Source organism: Eleutherodactylus coqui, chromosome 3 (genome assembly GCF_035609145.1).
Source record: "Eleutherodactylus coqui strain aEleCoq1 chromosome 3, aEleCoq1.hap1, whole genome shotgun sequence".
Taxonomy (NCBI): Eukaryota; Metazoa; Chordata; class Amphibia; order Anura; family Eleutherodactylidae; genus Eleutherodactylus; species Eleutherodactylus coqui.
The window spans coordinates 45,604,327-45,628,151 of NC_089839.1; the positions used below are offsets into that span (position 1 = coordinate 45,604,327).

The 23,825-nt window shown below is 46.0% G+C and overlaps 1 protein-coding gene across 1 annotated transcript in view; it reads left to right on the top strand.

Moving 5' to 3' along the window:
- The first annotated feature begins 16,726 nt into the window (after positions 1 to 16,726).
- The window catches only part of SRBD1 (S1 RNA binding domain 1), a 212,677-nt gene continuing 205,578 nt past the window's right edge, over positions 16,727 to 23,825 (top strand). Inside the window, exon 1 of the mRNA XM_066595552.1 lies at positions 16,727 to 16,767. The gene's annotated coding sequence lies outside the window, so the exon portion shown is untranslated. The remainder of the gene's footprint in view (positions 16,768 to 23,825) is intronic.

The window sequence follows — 23,825 nt, forward strand, 5'->3', positions numbered from 1 at the left end:
AGCCACTTGGAGACAAGGTGTATTAAGTCATGCATTTGGGACTGCGGTGGTAGGCTCTCCGAGTACCTCCAGGCATGTACCCGGCCTGCACGCACCTGTTTGGTCACTCCCAGTCGTGCCAGGATTTCAGCCTTCAGTTTGGCGTAGTTATGGGAGTCCAATTCACTTTGGTCATAATAAGCCTTTTGGGGCTCTCCCGACAGAAAAGGGACCACAACATCTGCCCATTGTTCCGTAGGAAGCCCTTCTCGTTCCGCAATCCTCTCGAAGACGTTGAGGTAGGCTTCCACGTCATCTGCGGCAGTCATCTTCTGCAGCCAAGCTTGCACCGTGGTCCTTGCGGTTGGTGGTCCTCCTTGGGCCCCCTGTGGGTGGGTGCTCTGACTTGCTGCGACTGCAGGCCGTTGTACCATCACCGTCTCTCGCAGGCGATTAATCTCTTGCTGCACCTGCCTTGCCTCTGCATGAGCGTTTGTTGCTGTAAACTAACCTGCACCAGCTGTCGGACCAGGTCCTCCATGACAGCAGTCTTCTTAGGTAGGGTACCAGCGGCTTTTACCCAGGACATACAGTGTTAGCCACAGGTGTCAATTCTTTGCGTATGTCTCTTTAAGACTGCGTATTCCACTGCCCGCATCCTCCACCATATGTGGGAAGACAGCTCGGTAGAGTACGGGTTTTCAGAAGTCAGAGATAGAGAAAAGTATTTAAAGTCCAAGTGCGTTTATTTCAGTCCAGAAAATCAAACAATCCAGCCTTAGCTTCAGGCAATAAAACAATAGTCCAGCATTAGGATAATAGGCCGTCCCTGCCTGTACAGGTCACATTCTGCAGGTGCACCACACAGCAGGGATTTTACCTCCAGCAGGTATCTCAGTCTGCCTGGGTCCAGCAGCCATCCAGTCTCCCCTGTGTCAGTGCACGCTGCTATTTATATGCAACACTTCCTGGCCCACCCTCAGCACCTGTGCTGATTAACCTTGCACTTACCCCGGAGTTGAATGGATGGCCCCCATACCAACCTGCCATCCATTCTGAAAATCCAGGCCCAAGGATTTTTAAAGAGACCATCTCCAGCAACTACTTGCTGGAGATTGCACTGCATTCCTGGACTTTCATGTTTCTAATAGCAGGACATGGACTTCCTCCAGCCCCACTAGGCATAATAACGGAACCTAGGGGCGACGTAGCGACCATCCACTATCACGCCCCTCAGTACCTCACAAGATATATATGTAAATAAAACCAGTGTTGGATAAGACTGTATTGCAAACGCCCTCTAGTGCAGGATTTGGACAGTTTTGCTCCACGGGACAGAACACATTGCTATCAACATGGCAAGAAAAAGGCAATTAAACAAAGAACACAGACAATGATAATCCTTAGAAGTTTAGGTCTGTCCGAGAGAGAAATCGTCAAGAAAGCCAAGGTGGCAGTCAGTACAGTTTCCTATACCATTAAAAAGCATTTAAAACTGGAGCAAATTCTGACAGGCAGAGATCTGGCAGACCAAAGGCCAGTACAAAAATCAGATGACAAGTTTTTGAGAGTCAGCAATTTGCCTGGGCCAAACAGCACCTTCAGTGGGCTATTGAAGAGTGGGAGAAGGTCTTATGGACTGATCAATCAAAATTTGCCATCTTTGGTACATAATGCAGGGTCTTTGTACACCATATAGTAGGTGACAGAATGGTTCCTGAGTGTGTGACACCAACTGTCAAACATGGGGAGGAATCCAGAGTTGGCAACTTGCACAGGGTGACTGGCACACTAGACAAAAAGGGGCTGCCACATCATTTTTATACGCCCTCTGGTATACGCCTAGTTGGTCAGGGGTTCAGATTACAGCAAGACAATGATCCAAAACATCCTTCTATGTTGTGTCAGAACTATTCAAGAGGATAAGAAGAAGCCGACCGGCTTCAAAGAATGGAATGGCCTGCATAGTGTACAGGCTTAAATCCCATTGAGCTTGTTTAGGATGAACTGGACAGAAGGGTGAAAGCAAAGCAACCTCCAAGTGCAGCACATTTGTGGGAGCTTCTGCAACAATGTTGACAAGAAATTTCTGAACAATATCTGAATGCAGTTGTAGAAAGAATGCCTCGTGTAAAGCTGTTATATCAGCTAGAAGGGGCTACTTTGAAGAGTCAAAAATCTAGACTTAATTTGGTGAAAAAAAAGTGAATCCATTATTTTTATTAATTTTAGAGCTCGTTCACATCAGCTTTAGGGAGTTCCATTTTCCTGCTCTGTTCAGGAAACAGGAAAACAGCACCCCTAGCCGAATTCTGCCAATTTATGATGGAATCTAATGGTGCCGAACAGACCCGTATTGACCATAACAGGCTCTGTTTAATTTCTGGCCAGCACTCCAAGATTTACAGGATAAAGTAGTGCTGCTTACTGCGCTATTTCGTCCTGTTTTCTAGTGGAGGTTCCGAACGGAGCCACTGAAGCTGACGTGAATGAACCTTTAACTTGTTTGTTGTTCTATGCTTTTAATTCAAAGTACATTTGGGACATTAAACTGTGTAAATATCAATAAAAACTGGAAAACTTGAGGTGTTCTAAAATTTTTGACCAGTAGTGTATGTCTACATATGCAAATTTCTGGAGGGAACTTATATGACTTGGGCCTTGTACCTCCGATCTTATAAAACCATAGCAATGCCCCTGGATTGGACGATGACCTTATTTGTATTGGGAGAGCTGACCATCCCTTGGCGAGCCTTCGTCCGGCAGCTATTTCATGTCTATGTCTAGCTCTAGCTTCCTATTTCTTCATGCTCTGTTGCTATAGTAAAAGTCTATATAAGAACCAAACAGAAGAATCAGACTTAAGAATACCTCCACTCCGGAAAGTAGATAAGTGGAAAATGTATATGTGACCTATATGCGACCTGCCGTGTCTGCCTGTGGCTACACGGACCTGCCCAGTTGGGTTGCATAGTTTCCTCGGGCCGGGCACCTGCTGTAATTGCTCATCTGTATGGTTCTTTAGCAGACACAGTTGCTCCAGTGTTTACCACTACCTTGTCTGTGTTGCTACTTGTTGCTTCCTTCAAAAAACCACAAGACCAGAGATTCTCGTGGGAAAAAGTGTATCTGCAATTGAATGTATCTAAGAACAAAGTGTGATTGCAGTGACAGCAGTAATGACTGAATACTCGGTAGTAATAAAGCTGCAGAGGAATCCTACAAGCTTCGGGTCTTTTTTTTTTTGTGGTTTAGTTATTTTTATCATCGAGAGGTCGATACGAGTTTTCTACAGAAACGTCCCGTAGTATTCCTATGGAAATTAGACCGGTGACCCCGGAGTGCAGCACAAATCAAGTGACAAGTTTTCCGTAGATCAGTGTGAATCCACATTAGATGGGAAGATCCAGCCCTCTGAGCGACTTCCAACGAGGTCTGGTCATTGGTGCTAGACTAGCCGGGCCACTGCCAACCTTGTGGGGTTTTCTTATGCGGAGAGTATGTCGAGTATGGTGTGATCAGGGAAAAACATCCAGCGAATGGGGATGTAAACAACTCATCGATAAAAGGGGTCAAGGATGTCAAGAATGGATGTGATGAACAGGAGGTGCACAATCAAGTATAATTGCAAATCGTAATTGATTGCTGCTCGCGTGTAGGAAGCAGCGGATCTCCATAGGAAGTAACGGGCGGTATTCGTGGTGCAGATGCCGACTGCAGATTCTGCAGCAAATATCCGCCCGTGTGCAGGAGGCCTAAAAATGGACAGAAAATACTCCCTTGTGAAGACCCTCAAGGAAACAGAAAGGTGAGACTCCAGGGGGCAAAGGAGCACAAAAATTGTATCACTGGGCAGCGGTAATAACATCTCCTGATTGTGGCATCCATATGGTGATAATAGTAATATTACAATCTCCGCATTTCTCCCACTCATGCAACTTGTTCCCTGGTTGCAAATAGATTTTACACAATGTTAATCCAGAGGAAAGCAACCCCCCCCCCCCCCCCCCCCCCCAATGTAGTAGAAGCCAATTTTCCTCATTTTAGGGAAAAAAATTACTACCTGACTTCAATCTGGCTACCGGAATAATCCCCGGATCACCAACTCTTCTGAAGTAATTAAAGGGGTTGTCTCACGAAAGCAAGTGGGGGTATACACTTCTGTATGGCCATATTAATGCACTTTGTAATATACATCGTGCATTAAATATTGGCCATACAGAAGTTATTCACTTACCAGCTCCGTTGCTGGCGTCCTCGTTCCATGGATCCGTCTAATTCTGATGTCTTCCGGCGTTTTTAGACGCGCTTGCGCTGTGCGGTCTTCTGCTTCTAGGCGGTCCGGGCACGAGCGGCGTTCTGGCTCCGCCCCCTTCTATGCGTCATCGCGTAGCTCCGCCCCCATCACGTGTGCCGAATCTAGCCCATCAGAAGGCTGGAATCGGCAATGGAATGCACAGAGCCCATGGTGCACCATGGGAGAAGACCCGCGGTGCACCATGGGAGAAAACCGCAGTGCATCCCTGGGAAAGGACCAGCGGCCATCTTGGGAGAAGATTTTATAAGTTTATCTTTCATCACATTGGTGAGTAGCAAGCGGTTTAAAAACCGCTTTAAAATGCTATTTTATGCCAGGGGGGTGACAGGGGGAATGGGCTAATGTAAAATTTTGATGTTTGCCGCGAGACAACCCCTTTAATGATTATAACATATAATATTGTATCACTCATGAAAGGTGTCCGGGCCCCTCTTGTTCTTCTATAGTGAGTTCTCCATCACCATGTCCTTCGGCAGAGAGTTCCATAGTCTCACTGCTCTTACAGTAAAGAACCCCTTTCTTTCCTCTAAACGTAGAGGGCGCTCCCTTGTTACAGTCACAGTCCTGGGTGTAACTAGATGATGGGAGAGATCTCTGTGGTATCCCCTGACATATTTATACGTGGCATGTCCTGTTTTGGTGCATATTACACACAATAATAGGCCATTGAAGCGAATGAGCTGTCGCAAATAAACAGGAAATCTGCGTATTTGCTTAGCAAATACATGGGCCCTTCTGTGTACTTCTTGTGTGAGCATATACACATTGTATTTGCCTGCACAAAAATCCTGCAGAAGCGGGCGCAATACATACGCAGCGTGTTTAGAGGGAGCCAGTTGGGTCAGATTTACAGCGGAATTTCCGTTCAGACCTCTGCACGGAAATTCCATGGCGTTTACGGTAGCAGCAAAGTGGATGCCATATTGAAAATCTCGTCCACATGCTGCGGAAATAACCCGCACAAGACCTGTATAGAAATTGACAAGCGATGCAGAATTCAGTTCCGCAGCATGTCCATCTTATTGCCCTTTCCGCTTCGGTATTCACCTCTTTAACCCTTTCCAATCCACTGTCTGACCTTTGAAGACATTATGATTTAAGGCTGTACAGCTCTGATGTTGGAAGACGTCCGTCGGGGTTCTCTTACTGTATGTTGCCAGCCTTTCTGCTGTCGGAGCCCATTCAGCGTGTCACCTCATGCAGTACTGGCTTTAGCCAGCATATAGCGCCGTTGTATAAGGGCAGAAAAAGAGTAAGCCCCCTAGGAAAACCAGGATACAAATTGGATTGGAAAGGGTTAAAATAAAGCAGTGCATTCCGCATAGAGATGCAAAATAAAAGCTGCTTCAAATCCGCACCACGGCAGGCTCTCCGCTGCTGATCTGCAGAGAAATGCGCACTGCGAACATTTCACTGCCAAACAGCTCCCATGTGGACCCAACCGTATGCGATCGAAATACGCCTATATCAGTGTGAATGAGCCCTAACCTATATGTGAAGGAAAACAGTAAGTCTTTGGTGCCACCTGCTGGTAAAGATACTGTATTGCACTACATCCAAATAAAAGGGACTCCAGGAAAGCAAAAAAAGCGTACCCGTGTAGTGTTGAAAGATTTTTTTTAAATGTAATATTTTTGCAAAATCAGGTATCCCTGGCCGCCAGATTGTGCGACTTTCTCGCTTCCTTACCTTTTGGAGTGAGGTGTGTTAATAATATTAGCAATACACGGAAAATGACATATTTACTGATGGGGCACGCGCAGCGGGAGCATTTCATTGGAAACAAAATCTAAACAATGAAAACCCCCACATGCAGTATTTGTGCGACCAAGTACGTGAAAATCCGAGCTATTAAAATCTTACACTATGCCGCAAGGTGAACAAAAAAAAAGTATAGAATGTCGTAATTGCTTTTCTTTACCCCATCTGTGAAAAAATGTACGGTATGTACCCCAAATTGGAACTAATAAGAACTACAGCTTGCCCCACAAAGACAAGCCCCCACAGAGCGCAGTCTAGACGTAACCGTACCGACCCACAGCCTAAAGCGCACCTCGATTTTAGTGCACATAAATGTTGAAGAACTGACCCACCCAAAAATGATAAAATTGTATTTTTAAAATTTCTTGGAAGATGGAGATGATAAAACAGAAGTAAAAAATGAAATATCTCTGGCCTTGAAGGGGTTGAAAGGGTTTTCCAACAATATTGATGGGTGAGGGTCTCGTGATCACTGCTAATCAGCTGAATGTAGTGGGTACCGCTGTCACTTCGGTCCATTCAAGGCACTGCGCCGTACATTGTTTAGTGGCTGCGCCTGGTACTGCAGCTTCAAGTGAAAGGGATGGAGCAGCTCATAGGCAACGTGACAAATGAACGTGAGGTCACTGGCCAGAAAAGAGGCGGCAGCGCTTGCTGGAGTGCCACAACCTAGTCAATCAGTTGATTGGCGGGGATCATGAACGACGGACCCCCTTGGTATAACTATTGATGACCCATTCTGAGAATGGGTCATCAACAGTTTAGTGCCAGAAAACCCCTGTAAAGCGATGTTCCCAAGATCACAATGGTAGTTCAGTGACAGCTACATTTGAAAACAATAATTTTAGCCAATAGAAGCATCTCCAAAAAAGTAAATTTTCTGAGAAATCTTTACGACCATTACGACCCCATTTCAAACCTCCACTTACCCGCCATCGCTAGTGAGGATGTTCTCCAGTAGTTCTTCGCTCAGCGGTTGAGCATGCGCAGTTGCGCACTTCCCTCGGCCATTCACCACTATAAAGTTGTAGTTGGCTACAATAAGCGTTTTTTTCTAAATCCTGCAAATTAACTGCACATTTTTCACTATAGAACCGGCCTTATGAAAACACTAAAATTCGCAGCTATTCTAGCGCCATTTTTGCCATGAATACATATGTGGAGTTAACCCTGTCAATGGGCAAAATCCACAAGCAGAATTGCCGACGGGTTTCAGCATGGGTCTGAGTGAAGAAGTAACGTGTCACGTCTTCACGTGGATCGGCACAGAAATGCAGTGGGAATTCTGCTTGTGGATTTTGCCCATTGACAGGGTTAATTCCGCATGTGTATTCATGGCAAAAATGGCGCTAGAATAGCTGGGAGTTTCAGTCACAGCTTTGCGGGCAGATTCCGCGTGAAAAATTCCTTGACGGGATCCAACGTGTGAACATTCCCTCAAAGGCAACAAGGAAATGTGAAATCATTACATTTGCATTTTTAGGGTGGATTCAGACGACCGTATATCGGCTCGGTTTTCACGCCGAGCCGATATACGGTGTCCTCATCTGTGGGGTGGGGGGAGATGGAAGAGCCAGGAGCAGGAACTGAGCTCCCGACCCTTCCCCGCCCCTCGCCACTATTTGCAATGTGAGGGGCGGTATGGGGGTGGAGCTAAGCGCCAGGACTTGGCTCCACCCCTGTCTCGCCCCCTCCTATTGCAAATGGTGGCAAGGGGTGGAGAGGAGGCGGGAGCTCAGTTCCTGCTCCTGGCTCTTTCATCTCCTCCCCCCTGCAGACAAGGACACCGTATATCGGCTTGGTGTGAAAACCGAGCCGATATACGGTGTCCTCATCTGCAGGGGGGGGGGGGAGCCAAGAGCAGGAACTTAGCTCCCGCCCCCTCTCTGCCTCCTCTCGGCCCCCTGCACTATTTGCAATGAAAGGAGGCAGGGTGGGGCTAAGTTCCGAAAATTAGCCCCGTCCCCTCTCCTCCATTGCAAATAGTGCAGAGGGGCGGAGAGGAGGCAGAGAGGGGGCGGGAGCTCAGTTCCCTACTTCTGGCTCTTCCATCCTCCCCCCTCTGCAGATGAGGACACCGTTTATCGGCTCGGCGTGAAAACCCAGCCGATATACGGTTGTCTGAATCCAGCCTAAGGGTGCATTCACACGACCGTATATCGGCTCGGTTTTCACGCCGAGCCGATATACGTTGTCTCTCTCTGCAGGGGGGGGGGGGAGGATGGAAGAGCCAGAAGCAGGAACTGAGCTCCCGCCCCCTCACTGCCTCCTCTCCGCCCCTCTGCACTATTTGCAATGAGAGGAGGCGGAACGGGGGCGCGACTAAGGTCCAAACATTAGCCCCCCCCCCCACCCCCGTCCCACCTCTCCCCATTGCAAATAGTGCAGAGGGGTGGAGAGGAGGCAGAGAGGGGGCGGGAGCTCAGTTCCTGCTCCTGGCTCTTCCATCCCCCCCCTGCATACGAGGACAACGTATATCGGCTCGGCGTGAAAACCGAGCCAATATACGTTCGTGTGAATGCAGCCTCAGGGTGTTTTTTTGGGTCAGTGGCTTTTTTCTTTGCCAAAAATTGGCATCTTGAAGTATGGAATATTTTTCAGGCATTTTTCCAAATGAAATGATAAAGAAATACCTGAAAAGACACACAATGAAAAATGTGTGAATAAGAATAAAAACACTCCTAAAAATACGCCTGTAAACAACACGAAATTCATAGCGTTTTTTTTTACAAGAAAAAAAAACCAATCCACAGCGGAGTGTTTGAGGACTGAAGTAACGGAATACTTTACTATTGTTTTTGTCTTAACCACTTGACGTTTCATTTCCATATTAAGTGAAAGACTAATGGCTCATTCACGCAAATGCATTCGCGCTGCGTATTACGTATGAAAAATTTGTGTGCATGTTAGTTGTGCAGAGAAAAAACCCCTCCGTGTCCTATTTTTGTGTGTATTGCGCATGAAAATTGCGCATATTAAACGAATTAAGCTTAATTGCCCATTGAAATCAATAAGAGCGTGCGTGGTTTAATGCCACACAAATACGCAGGATATGCGCACAAAATAAATACAGTAAGGGGGCGTGATTCTGCGCGTGCACAATTTGCACACAGTACGCAGAGAGTAGAACCTATTGATTTCAATCGGTTCATTCACAACTCCTTTTACATACGCATTTCGCGCGAGTGAAAAGGAACACAGCAATGTGCAAGTAGATGCGCAATTCTGTGGAAAAAGGAACCCATCTGAAATTCATTAACCCCTTTAGTGACGGCCCAATAGCGCCGCTATCTCCCTCCATACAGCGCGGGTGTCAGCTGTTTATTACAGCTGATACCCGCAGGCAATAGCTGCAATCAGCCATATGGCTGATTGTGGCTATTAACCTCTTTTAATGCCGCTGTCATTTAAATCCCCCTAAAGGCGTTCGGGGGTCCCGTACGGCCCCCCCCCCACGGTGAGATCGGGGGAGCCGTGCAGCTGTCAAGGCGGCTGGGGGCCTTTAGCAGACTGCCTATCAAGCCATCCCCGTGGAGTGGCTTGATAGACTGCCTGTCAAAAAACAGTATGATGTAATGCTATAGCATTACGTCATACTGCAGGAGCGATCAAAGCATCGCTGATTGTAGTCCTCTAGGGGGGGGGGCTAAGAGAAAGTGTAAAAATAATAGCAAAAAAGTTTTACTAATTATTAAAAAAAAATAAAAAGTTATAAAAGTTCAAACAAAAAAACCCTTTTGCTTCATTTGCAATAAAAAAAAATAAAAATTATAAACCAAAAATATGTGTTTGGTATCGCTGCATCTGTAAAAGTTCGATCTATCAAAGTAGTGTATCATTTTTCCCGCACGGTGAACGTCGTCCAGAAAAAAAATAAAGAACGCCAGAAATGCACTTTTTTGGTCACCCTATCTCCGAGAAAAAATGTAATAAAAAGCGATCAAAAAGTCAATTGTATGCGAAAATGGTACCAACGGAAACGTCAGGACATACCGCACAAAATGAGCCCTCACACAACTACGTCGCCAAAAAAATAAAAAAGTTATTGCGCGCAGAAAATGGACACAGAAAATAATTTACAAAAATTAAATATCTCAAAAAAAAAATAGAAGTACTACAGCAAAAAAAATACTAAACAAGTTTGGTATCGTAGTAATCGTACTGACCCATAGAATAAAGTTATCAGGTCGTTTTTGTTCCAGTTTGTGCGCCAAAGAAACAGGATGGCGGAATGTCGTTTTTTTTACATTTAACTCCACTTAGAATTTATTTTAAAGTTTTTCAGTACATTATATGGTACATTAAATAGCACCATTGAAAACTACAACTCGTCCCGCAAAAAACAAGCCCTCATACAGCGACGTCGATGGATAAATAAAGGAGCTACGATTTTTTAAAAGGGAGTAGGAAAAAACAAAAATGGGAAAAAGCAAAAATGCTCCGTCACTAAGGGGTTAAGTTAACTAGCCAATTAAAGGGGTTGTCCCGCGCCGAAACGGGTTTTTTTTTTTTTTTAACAGCCCCCCCGTTCGGCGCGAGACAAACCCGATGCAGGGACTTAAAAAAAAAACCGCACAGCACTTACCTGAATCCCCGCGCTCCGGTGACTTCTTACTTACCTTGTGAAGATGGCCGCCAGGATCTTCTCCCTCGGTGGACCGCAGGGCTTCTGTGCGGTCCATTGCCGATTCCAGCCTCCTGATTGGCTGGAATCGGCACGTGACGGGGCGGAGCTACACGGAGCCGCTCTCCGGCACGAGCGGCCCCATTGAGAAAAGAAGACCGGCCTGCGCAAGCGCGTCTAATCCGGCGATTAGACGCTGAAAATTAGACGGCACCATGGAGACGAGGACGCTAGCAACGGAACAGGTAAGTGAATAACTTCTGTATGGCTCATAATTAATGCACGATGTACATTACAAAGTGCATTAATATGGCCATACAGAAGTGTATACCCCCACTTGCTTTCGCGGGACAACCCCTTTAAATCGGGGCGTGTTCGTCTGCTGCGCAAAAGTGGGCACACCCTGCGGGAGCAAAAGGTACAGTAGGATACGCCGATATGAGCGCAAATGAGACTGTTTCACGGAGCAAATACGTTGCGTTAAGTCGTGTGCAATTGCGTATACGCTCGCGTGAAGGAGCCCTAAAATATATGTACGCGGGAAAAAACGGAACGCCTGTTGTGCAAAGAAACACTTTCACTTCTTAGTACATAGCGCTTAACCCCTTCACACCACAGGACGTTAATATACATCCTGGGCACTTAACGCAACAGGATACACACTTACATTCTGGGGATAGCGCGAGATCATAACAGATCCCGCTCTACCCAGCAGGGGGAGCCGGCTGTCACCGATAGCCGGCCTCCTGCTACAACAGCGGGGGTGCATTGGAGCAGCCACCCCCGCTGTTAAGCCCTTCCCTGCCACAATCTAGCATGTAAAGGGCGCACAGAGGGACCGCGCTCCCTCTGTGACGTCATCGGACTCTCACAATGAAATTACAGCCCGATGCGTTGCCATGTCAACAGGTTGCCAGTAGAGATGAGCGAGTATACTCGCTAAAGGCAATTGCTCGAGCGAGCATTGCCTTTAATGAGTATCTCCCTGCTCGAGACTGCAGGTTCGGGTGCCGGTGCGGGGGAGCGGTGAGTAGCGGCTGTCAGCAGGAGGGAGCGGGGGGGAGAGAGGGAGAGAGAGATCTCCCCTCCGTTCTGCTCCGCTCTCCCCCACAACTCCCTGCCCGCCGCCGGAACCCGAACCTTCAGTCTCAAGCGGGCAGGTACTCGCTAAAAGCAATGCTCGCCTTTAGCGAGTATACTCGCTCATCTCTAGTTGCCAGCCAGAGGCGCCCTGCATTGCCAGTGCCTGCTATCGCTAATACAAGCGGTAAGGCATTGCAGAACAGACAATCCTTATCATAGCGATCATAGGTGCCATGGTGGAAGTCCCCCACAGGGACAAAAAAAGTGTAAAAAGAGGATAAAACAATGTAATAAAAATAAAGATGTAAAAAAAAAAGTTAAAAAAACCCTTTTTTGTGCTTTTCCCATATTAGCGTAACATTTTTTTTCTAATTAAAATCCCACATATTTGGTATTGCCGTATCCGTAACGACGCGTACAATAAGCTGAACACGCTTTTTATCCTACACGGCAAAAGGCGTAAAGAAAACCCCTAAAAAACTGAGGCAAAATGCATATTTTTTTCATTTTGCCTCCCAAAAAATGCAATAAAAGTGATCAAAAAAGTCGTATGTACCTAAAAATGGTACCAATAAAAACTACAGCTCGTCTCGCAAAAAAATGAGCCCTCCCAGAGCGCCGTCCAAGGAAAAATAAAAAAGTTACAGGACTTTGAATGCAGCGATATAGAAAAAAATAATAATTTCCAAAAAAGGGATTTAATTAAAATTAAAAAAAAACAACTATAAATGCTAAAAAAAATCTCTTTCATTTTAGCCTTTCACCCCAATAAAATAAAACAAAAAAAAACTGTAAAAAAATATTTTTAAAAAATCGCCCTATATGTTAAAAAAATAATTTTGGTAGCTGAAGGAAAAAAAGTAGGGCAGTAAAACCGCCACTTGGGTAAAATCCCTAAAAAGTGTCAGGTCCTTAAGGGGTTAAGTCCGCGTGCCGCCTGTTTTTCACGTGTGTAAAAAAACAAAAACGCAGGAAGGCGCAGTGGATGTCGCTTTTTTTGTTTCCGTTCTCTAGGAAACATATGTAAAAAAAAAACCCTCAGCGCATGTCCTATCCGTGTTTGCTGCGTTTTTCTTTACGTTCCCGGACTTCCATGGGCGATTTTGCTCCGTAATCAGACATTCAGCCATTTTGTTTTATGCGTTATATCAGTCCGCATATAAGCGGCACGCCTGTACACACCGATTCGCTTTAACGGGTGAGTCTGTACGGCCTGTGTGAGCTGCCCCTTATTACTATAACCATGTAACGCCTGATTAATGTGTTTTATGATTTCCCCCTTAACATATTCCAGTCAGACTTTTCATGGAAAGGAAAATTAACCTTCGCGCCCATTTCCTTGCGCATGCGCACTTGAATAATACATTCGAGAATTGGTTGCGGTAATTTGAACCACTCGGCTCGCTGTAGCCGGGGCGGCAGGAGGAGGCGGAGCTACGAAGAGCGCTGGAATATTGAAGAGCTGCTGCTCAGCGTGCACGTGTCCAGTCTACACTAAGGTCAGCGCTTGTCCACCGGGAGGCTGAGTGTCCGTCGCTGCCTCCCCGGCTTGCAGCGGTCCCAGAGGCTGCTGACCCCAGTGCTACAGCAGGCACTTGGGACACGACTGCTTCTGCGGCTTTCCGGCTGTGCAGAGGCATGCCGGGAAATGTAGTTTTTTTTTTTACTGGCTGTAGCTCACATCTGTATGATCACAAGGCTGGGGTTAGGATGCACTTAGTGTCACGTGTGCTTTAGTGGTGGAAGTGGGCAGCCAGTAATGGGGACGTCTGTGTTTCTGGGTGGTTTTAGGCTATAATAAACTTTCTATAGTAATTCTATCCTTTCTTTGGGTATCCCTGTGTGATGATGAGGATGCGGCCATGTTTCTTCCGTAGTGATGTGTCGGCTATAAAGGACAGCACTGTCATGTGACCTTACCATAAAAGAGAAAATACAACTTAAACACTTAAAGGGATTGTCCTACTTTTTACTAGTGATGATCCATCCTCCGGATCGGTCATAAACAGCTGATTAGCGGTGATCTGCTGTGTAGGACTCCAACGGTTAGCTGTTCAGACCGCAACACAATACGGAGTTGAAGCGCATTGCGCCGACCTGTGTTGTGGCCGGCGCTGGTAAATGCAGGCACAAATCCCTTGAAATCAATGAGGGTTGCACCATGTTGGGGGGCGCCGTGGGTGTCCGCACAGCTGATTGGTGGACTCCAGCTGATCAACTATCCTGAGAATTGGCAATCCAAAAAAACTGCCTAGAAAACCCCTTTAACTTCTCGCCTATCCACAGGATAAGGGCTTAGTCACACGAGCGATATCTTCACACGTGTTTTATGCAATGGATGATATTGAGCCGATATCACACTTGCCCATGTAACTAAGCCCTAGGTGTCCGCTTGTTGGGGCTCAACCACTGGGACCCCATCGATCACGATTATAGGGTCCGCCCACCTATTCCCCCCCCCCCCCCATATAAATGGATCAGCGGTTTGTGCATGTGCGCCGCTGCTGCTCCATTTATGGGACTACAGCAACCCCATAGAGATAAAGGGGGGAGTGATGCACAGATTTCAACCACTCCTCCAGTCATACGGGGAGACAAGGGATCCTTATTACTGCACTTGGTGAGGGTTCCAGCGGTGAGACCCCCACCTATCAGATGCTTATCTCCTATCCTGTGTATATGGGTAACCTTAAAGGGGTATTCCAGGTTTTTAGAAGTGATGACTATCCTCAGGATAGGTAATCGCTGGCTGATCGGCGTCGATCTGCCGCTTAGAATCCCAGCTGATCATCTGGCCCGCTGTCACTCTGCAGCATGGCCAGACATCGTCACGGCTAGTCAGGCCTGGAAGTGTTAGAGAGGCTGTTGAAATCTGTAAGAGCACTGCTCTACTGCACTTCCTGTTACAGACAGGATGGGACGTTTGTCCCGGACCGTAATGAGGTGCAGGAAGTGCAGTCGGAGCGCATCCCACCCATTGATTTCACAATGATAACATTCAGCCTGCTGTACTGAGAGCGGGCTGGACAATCAGCTGATCGGCTGGGTTCCCAAGCGGTGGACCCCTGCCAGTTAACTATTGATGCCCTTTCCTGAAGGTAGGTCTTTACTTGAAAAAGTCTGGAATACCCCTTTAAAGTTTGGGGGGCAACTTTTTTTTAAAGGGATTCCCTGGGACTTTTACCTTTGATGACCTCTCCTACACTACCTGAGAAAAAAAAAACAATCCATACTCACCTAGCAGGCGCCGTTGGGTCCCTGCCGCTGCTCTCCGGAGATCTGTGCAGACTTCCCCTGAACTTGTCATGCCGAGAATGCATCTCTTTCTGGTAGTTGGGATTAAAGACCCCGCCTCCAGCAAGAGATTGCTCTCATTGGCTGAGGTGCTTGGCCAATCACAGCCATTCATTGGCTCAGCCAATCAGAGCAATCTCTTGCTGGAGGTGTGGTCTTCAACGCACATTACCAGCAAAAGATGGTCTTCGGGGATTACAAGTGCCAGGAAGCCTGCGCAGAGTTACGGAAAGCAGGGACAGGGACCCAGCGGCGTCTGCTAGGTGATTATTGCTTTTTTTTCCAGCTTTGTTGGAAAAACGCTGCATTTTTGCAAACGCCTGTGTGAGGAAGGCCTCTGTATATAAGTTATGAGCTTGGTTTTGGTATTATATCTACCCTGTTTCCCCCGAAAATAAGACTTATGTTAATTTTTGCTCCAGAATACTTATTTTTTTACATGTATAGTTGCTTACACACTATTTAACAATCATGCTAGGGCTTATTTTCAGAGAAGGTCTTATTTTCAGGGAAACACTATGTACCGAGGTTGATTGGTGCTGCATTTATGTTATGAGCTTGGTTCTGGTATTATATCTATGGACTGAGGTTGGTTTGTGCTGTATTTATGTTATGATCTTGGTCCTAGTATTACATCCATGTACTGAGTTTGGTTCTGATGCTGTATTTATATTATGAGCTTGGTTCCGGTATTATATCCATGTACTGAGTTTGATTTGTGCTGCATTTATGTTATGAGCTTGGTTCAGGTATTATATCTATGTACTGAGGTTGGTTTGTGCTGTATTTATGTTATACGCTTGGTTACGGTATTATATCCATGTACTGAGGTTCTTTTGTGCTGTATTTATGTTATGTGCTTGGTTCTAGTATCACATCCATGTACTGAGTTTGGTTCTGATGCTGCATTTATGTTATGAGCTTGGTTACGGTATTATATCTATGTACTGAGGTTGGTTTGTGCTGTATTTATGTTATGTGCTTGGTTCCGGTATTATATCCATGTACTGAGGTTGGTTTGTGCTGTATTTATGTTATGTGCTTGGTTCAGGTATTATATCTATGTACTGAGGTTGGTTTGTGCTGTATTTATGTTATACGCTTGGTTCCGGTATTATATCCATGTACTGAGGTTGGTTTGTGCTGTATTTATGTTATGTGCTTGGTTCTAGTATCACATCCATGTACTGAGTTTGGTTCTGATGCTGCATTTATGTTATGAGCTTGGTTACGGTATTATATCTATGTACTGAGGTTGGTTTTGTGATGTATTTATGTTAGGAAATTGGTTCTGGTACTGTATTTATGGTATGAGCTTGGTTCTGGTACAGTACTTATTCACTGAGCTGTTATGGTGTGGGTATGCTGCTGCTCTTCTAACCTTAACCTGAGTATGGGACCCCCCACTATCTTATTTTGGGGTATTTGAAAGTGGATTTTCTAAAGCAAACACAAAAGTCCGGTTCACAACAATAGTGATTTCTCTGACTGCTAATGTCTACAGCTCTGCTTGCTGTCCCTGAATTGCAACCTTCATTGTTAAAGGGATTGTCCAAGAATATACAGTAGAAATATTTCTGACAAACGTTTTATGTGTTATATTGTCACATTGATAAGGTTTCGTTTTACGTACGTCCCTCAATGTGTTTATATGTCCCCACAGGGCGGAGGCGCTGAACGAAGACACTCCCTGAAGAAAGGTGTAAAAGTAAGTGGTACGGAGATACATCTGATTCTATAAGTGGTACGGAGATACATCTGATTCTATAAGTGGTACGGAGATACATCTGATTCTATAAGTGGTACGGAGATACATCTGATTCTATAAGTGGTACGGAGGTGCATCTGATTCTATAAGTGGTACGGAGATGCATCTGATTCTATAAGTGGTACGGAGATGCATCTGATTCTATAAGTGGTACAGAGATACATCTGATTCTATAAGTGGTACAGAGATACATCTGATTCTATAAGTGGTACGGAGATACATCTGATTCTATAAGTGGTACGGAGGTGCATCTGATTCTATAAGTGGTACGGAGATGCATCTGATTCTATAAGTGGTACGGAGATGCATCTGATTCTATAAGTGGTACAGAGATACATCTGATTCTATAAGTGGTACAGAGATACATCTGATTCTATAAGTGGTACGGAGATACATCTGATTCTATAAGTGGTACGGAGGTACATCTGATTCTATAAGTGGTACGGAGGTACATCTGATTCTATAAGTGGTACGGAGGTACATCTGATTCTATAAGTGGTACGGAGGTACATCTGATTCTATAAGTGGTACGGAGATACATCTGATTCTATAAGTGGTACAGAGATACATCTGATTCTATAAGTGGTACAGAGGTACATCTGATTCTATAAGTGGTACGGAGGTACATCTGATTCTATAAGTGGTACGGAGATACATCTGATTCTATAAGTGGTACGGAGGTACATCTGATTCTATAAGTGGTACGGAGATGCATCTGATTCTATAAGTGGCACGGAGGTACATCTGATTCTATAAGTGGTACGGAGGTGCATCTGATTCTATAAGTGGTACGGAGATACATCTGATTCTATAAGTGGTACGGAGATGCATCTGATTCTATAAGTGGTACGGAGGTACATCTGATTCTATAAGTGGTACGGAGATGCATCTGATTCTATAAGTGGTACGGAGATGCATCTGATTCTATAAGTGGTACGGAGATGCATCTGATTCTATAAGTGGTACGGAGGTGCATCTGATTCTATAAGTGGTACGGAGGTGCATCTGATTCTATAAGTGGTACGGAGGTGCATCTGATTCTATAAGTGGTACGGAGGTGCATCTGATTCTATAAGTGGTACGGAGGTGCATCTGATTCTATAAGTGGTACGGAGGTGCATCTGATTCTATAAGTGGTACGGAGATGCATCTGATTCTATAAGTGGTACAGAGATACATCTGATTCTATAAGTGGTACGGAGATGCATCTGATTCTATAAGTGGTACGGAGGTGCATCTGATTCTATAAGTGGTACGGAGGTGCATCTGATTCTATAAGTGGTACGGAGATGCATCTGATTCTATAAGTGGTACAGAGATACATCTGATTCTATAAGTGGTACGGAGATGCATCTGATTCTATAAGTGGTACGGAGATGCATCTGATTCTATAAGTGGTACGGAGATACATCTGATTCTATAAGTGGTACGGAGATACATCTGATTCTATAAGTGGTACGGAGATACATCTGATTCTATAAGTGGTACGGAGGTACATCTGATTCTATAAGTGGTACGGAGATGCATCTGATTCTATAAGTGGTACGGAGATGCATCTGATTCTATAAGTGGTACGGAGATACATCTGATTCTATAAGTGGTACGGAGGTACATCTGATTCTATAAGTGGTACGGAGATGCATCTGATTCTATAAGTGGTACGGAGATGCATCTGATTCTATAAGTGGTACGGAGATACATCTGATTCTATAAGTGGTACGGAGATACATCTGATTCTATAAGTGGTACGGAGGTGCATCTGATTCTATAAGTGGTACGGAGGTGCATCTGATTCTATAAGTGGTACGGAGGTGCATCTGATTCTATAAGTGGTACGGAGGTGCATCTGATTCTATAAGTGGTACGGAGGTACATCTGATTCTATAAGTGGTACGGAGATACATCTGATTCCATAAGTGGTACGGAGATACATCTGATTCTATAAGTGGTACGGAGGTGCATCTGATTCTATAAGTGGTACGGAGGTACATCTGATTCTATTGCCACGCAACTTAGTGTGCAGAACGGAATGATGGCGGGCACCGAGGTGTCTCCTGCCAACGTGGCCCCATTGCCATTCGGGAGTGTAGGGAAGCTGAGAAACTACCTAATGACTTTCATACTGGCTGTCAGCCTTCTGAGAAACAAGTACAGCAGGGATGAGTTCACAATGTTCTGCTTTCAGTTTTTCTGTTTCGTCTTAAGAGCAAATCAACGGATCCTGTAAAATCCCCAGTAATTTCAGTGGGGCCCATTCACACCTGCGTTTAGGCTTTCCTGCACAATTCCGTTCTTCTGTTCCGTTGTCTAAGCAGGAAAGTGGATTAAAAGTCCCTTCCCCCCCATTGCTCTCAGTATTTGTTTTTTTTTTCAATTTTTGGCTGTGCGTTTCCTTCTGTTTCATTTGGTTTCCGTTTTTTTATGGGTACAAACAACGCTGTCTGCAGCACTATTTGGCCTATTTCATAGAAACCTAATGGGAAAGAAAGTTTCTTTTTTTACATCGCAGTCAGTGAGAGATAGAAGGGAATGGAAAGCCTTTTGTTAAGCCTTCTGTTTAAAGGACCACTCCAGCGAAAACATATTATTCCATCCTTGCCCCCTTCACCTGTTTGCCTATCACATTCTGGATTTCTTCTCCGGGCATTGCAACTACTTACATGCAGTGAAGCCTTCCGTCTGATACTTATCAAGCACCATCTTGATAGTGCAAGCTTTTGGTTTCAGTTTCACACCTATCCAATAATGCATCAACACAACGTTGGCTAGAGGCTGTCCCATTTCTGCCTGCTGGGGTAACGGTTTAATTATCATTAATTTAACTTTATCTAAATAAGCTACAGACCATAAGTATTCAGTCAGGAGGATGAGCTGTGATCTCTATTACAACTATGGGATTATTATCAGTAACTGTGATAGGATAGTAGGCAGTTTCTGTGCTAGGTCCATGTAATAGCATCACACAGACAGAGAAACTGACTAGAAACTAGAACCGAGATCACATGACCATCTGAGTTAAGAGGCTGGGAGTTTCAGAAGTAAAGAAATAACTACTGAAGGTAACACTATATATACTGGGGGGAGAGATACATAATGCATGCTCAGAAGGGGAGACCATGTGACTGATTTTTTCAGTCCATGTGCATGTAGGCTTTCTGGACACTCAATGGGGAATGGAAACTATTCCTTCTTTGGCAGGCATGTCTGACCTGAATCAAGTGTGTTATGCAGTTATACAAGCCAGGAGACAGGTAGCCCACATTTCTGGCCTAAACATCTGCCCTGATCCTTGCACCCCGGCTCAGAGATCCTTCCAACCGGCCTAAGCCCTGCGGCCACCTCCACCTGCTCACTGCAAGGGTCCACCTGATCAACAGGAGCTGAAACAACACTAGCTCCGCTGACTTGCCATCCCTTGAACGGCACTGCACTCTCCCCACAGACTCCACCATGACGAACCTCTACTGAGGCCGAATGTTAGGGCAAAAGCCGCCAAAGACTGCCCCATCTGCTCTATCCCACCCCACTCGCCTCATCGCCCAAAATGGCCACTTCATTCCTCTCGTCACTCATCACGCTCGTTTAAATAACCCGCAAAGACTACTTCTGCAAAGACTGCATCTACACTCCACTGCTCTTGGCTATGCCTGTACTTGCTCCATTTTGCACGTGTCTCATTATCATTGTAGTATAAAGAGTTAAATAAAGTGTCGTTTCCCCCCCCCAACTATCCAGTCAAATGAGCTGACGTTCAGGACACTAGAAAAGCTGATCCGACATCCTTTCCCCTTACTAGATAGATATTAGAAGGGTAGATAGATACCAGAGTGATAGATAAAGATATGAGATTAATAGATATGCATTGTGATGTGGAGGTTGTAGTCTGTCAGTCATTTTGTATAGTTTGTAGAAAGAAGGGTTAGATGCCTTTCCGCATATAGAAAAGCTGAGTGCTGTAGGAAGCTTTGAGCAGCAGGCTTCAAAGAGCCTGTCACATCCCCCCAGGGGGTCTCTGATGTCCTATATCCCCTCTGAAGCCAGAGCCAGCAAATGTTTATATTAGGGGACAAGGAAAGGAAACAGGCTTCACACCCCAGTAGCTCTTTCCCTCCCATACTGGTCCAAATGGTCGTAACTGACCTGATAACTTTTGGAGGCAAAGTTAACAAAAGAACGTGTCCTTAAGACAAGGAAAAATGTAATTTAGGAATTATGAAAGATCTGTACATCGCAGCCCGCTGACGGGGATATTTTGTGGAATGTCGCATCTCTGCAAATAAGATGCAGGGACTCCCATATCGGCACGACGCTCAGGAAACGAGAATTGCGTATCTCGGACCAGATGCGTCCAAAACTACTCATGCGTGGGCTCAAAACACACGTAAAATCACAACAGGAAACACTGTGTCATATTGTCATGGTGGGTCACACCCACACGGAGTTATGAAGGAAATATGTATGTCAGGGAATTATGTGTCCCAAGATAAGCCATCTCCCACGGGGGCTGGAAGGAACTAAATGGGAGTTACCACAGTGAGAGTTTAAAAACCGCACACAGACGTGTGATTGGGGTCAGCCCCTTGGAGGTTACTATACGTGGGGTCTGGTCCGATGTTCTGGCGCGACTCCACAACACAGAATGGTAACTCTCTTCTTTTAACCCTTGTTATTTTGCTGTCTGTGATATCACATGTATGTCTCTTCCCATTTATCTGGTAACATCATTTTTGTATTTTTCTGTAAATAAGCACTGCTCTTTTCTTTGAGAATTAAAAGTTAAATTAAATAGTGAGCCTCGTCCATGTTAACCCCAAGACCAGATTCTCCGAAGATTGTATACATAAATCATAGATCGGGTTCCAATTTACTGTAACGAAATTGGTGGTGGCAGCGCTTGTGTATGCATATTGTAGAGCTCTGGAGTGCGTTAGAACGGATCAGGTGGTGATTTGAGCTTCCGCTTCGCATACGTGCAGAAGTCTGAGAACGCTAGATACAACTCAGCCTGTATTCTAACGACTGCCAGCTTGCAATACTGCAGAGTGTTTGAGGACCAGAGGCGGGATCGATAGGCATCGTCCCTGCCCCTCTATCCCCCTGTCCAGTGAGGGACAAATTGTTAATAAGTGCAGGGCCAGGTGGATTGCTGTAGAGTTGTGGCTGTGGCTCATGGTCACTTTTCCGGTGTCTGGAAAGTTGGGTATTAGTCACTCCACAATCTAAGAGCCTTTCCTGCTTCCCCTCACCCTGCTACATGACCATCATCATCATCTGCAAAGACTGCATCTCAACTGCTTCGCTCAGGCTTACGTCTCTGCATTAACTGCTCCTCGCTTCCCTTGCCTCATCACCTGTAATAGCCTGCTCCACATACATCCTGCCTCACCTGTCCATCTGCTCAATCGAGCGAGCTGAGCATCTAGACATGGCCGCTGAACGGGGCAGGAGTCAGGTAGACTCCACCAGCACTAACACCCTGCACCTCAAAAACCTCATCTCTTTTATAGCCTCCATCGCCATCCCCGCTGTGAGCCTTAACGCTCTCTTCATACGTCCACCCCCAATACACTTCATCCACATTAGCCCCCCTCTCCTCGCCAATGCACAGCTCCCACGCACTCCTCACCTTCCTCAAATGCCTCCATTCACTTCACACCCCCAAGAAACACCATTGCCACCCTCACAAATCCCCCAAACACCTGCTCACCCTTTCTAGCCTATTACTTCCGGCTGTAGGGGACATCTCCCCAACCATGGCCCACCCCGTACTGCTTCTAACCAAAATCTCCCCCCTATCATATCAACTCCCACCCCCTGCCTTCTTTAAATGTGCCCTATGGAACCCCCAGTCCGTGTACAATAAACTCCCTACTATCCATGACCTCTTCACCTCCAAACGTGGATACAGCAGTTTAATTCTACCTCCCCCGCTGGATTGTCCTATGATGGCTTGCAGTTCTCCCACACCCCTGGATTGGACGACAGGCGTGGCGGAGGAGTAGGCTTTCTCCTTTCGCCGAAACTGCACCTTTCAAGTCATTCCCCCAATGCCCTTACTCACCTACCCTACGACTCTTCCGCCCACTGTCCCTGCGCGTCGCAACACTCTCGACCTAATTTTTCTCCACCTTTGCTCTGCCTCCTACTTTGCTAACTCCCCCTTCCACTCCCAGATTACAACCTCCTCTTTCTCCATCAGGCACCCTAGCATCTCCCCATACCCTCCCACCTCTAGGAACCTCCAGACTGTCCGCACCAAACAGTTCGCTGAGACCTTACAGTCCTCTCTGTCCCCCATCTCTCTCCTCTCATGCCCCAATCTGGCTGCTGAACACTACCCCACCACCCTCAGATGCGTCCTGGATGGAGCAGCAACCCCCGTGACCCGAACCGTCCACCGCAGACCACGGCAACCTTGGCTCACGCCCCAATCGTGCTTCATCCAGCGGTGCTCCAGGTGTGCTGAATGGCTGTTTATAAAGTCAAAGCAGCCTGCAAACTTCCTCCGCTTCAAATTTATGCTCAAAACTTACAACCTCGCCCTCTACCATGCCAAACAAACTTACTTCACCTCCCTCGTCTCCTCGCTATCCCACAACCCCAAACAACTCCTCATCCCCAAAAAACAGGCCCCCGTGACGGATCTCAGTGCTTGAGAGCTAGCCGTCCATTTCAAAGAAAAAATCGAAAACATCCGAAAAGACCTCTCCGAAAACTGCACAGCAAGCCCCGTTTCGGCACTGAATCCATCACTCACTCATTTTCTGTACTAGTCCCAACGACAGGACGAAGTCTCCAGACTGCTTTCCGCTGCCTGCCCCACCACCTGTGCTAGTGACCCTCTTCCCTCATACCTCCTCTGGTCACTTTTCTCGACCATCATTACTCACCTTACCACTATCTTCAACCTCTCTCTGATCTCTGGCATATTCCTCTCATCATTCAAACACTCCAGCACTTCCTGTCTGCTAAAAAAAAACGAACCTTGACCCGACCGA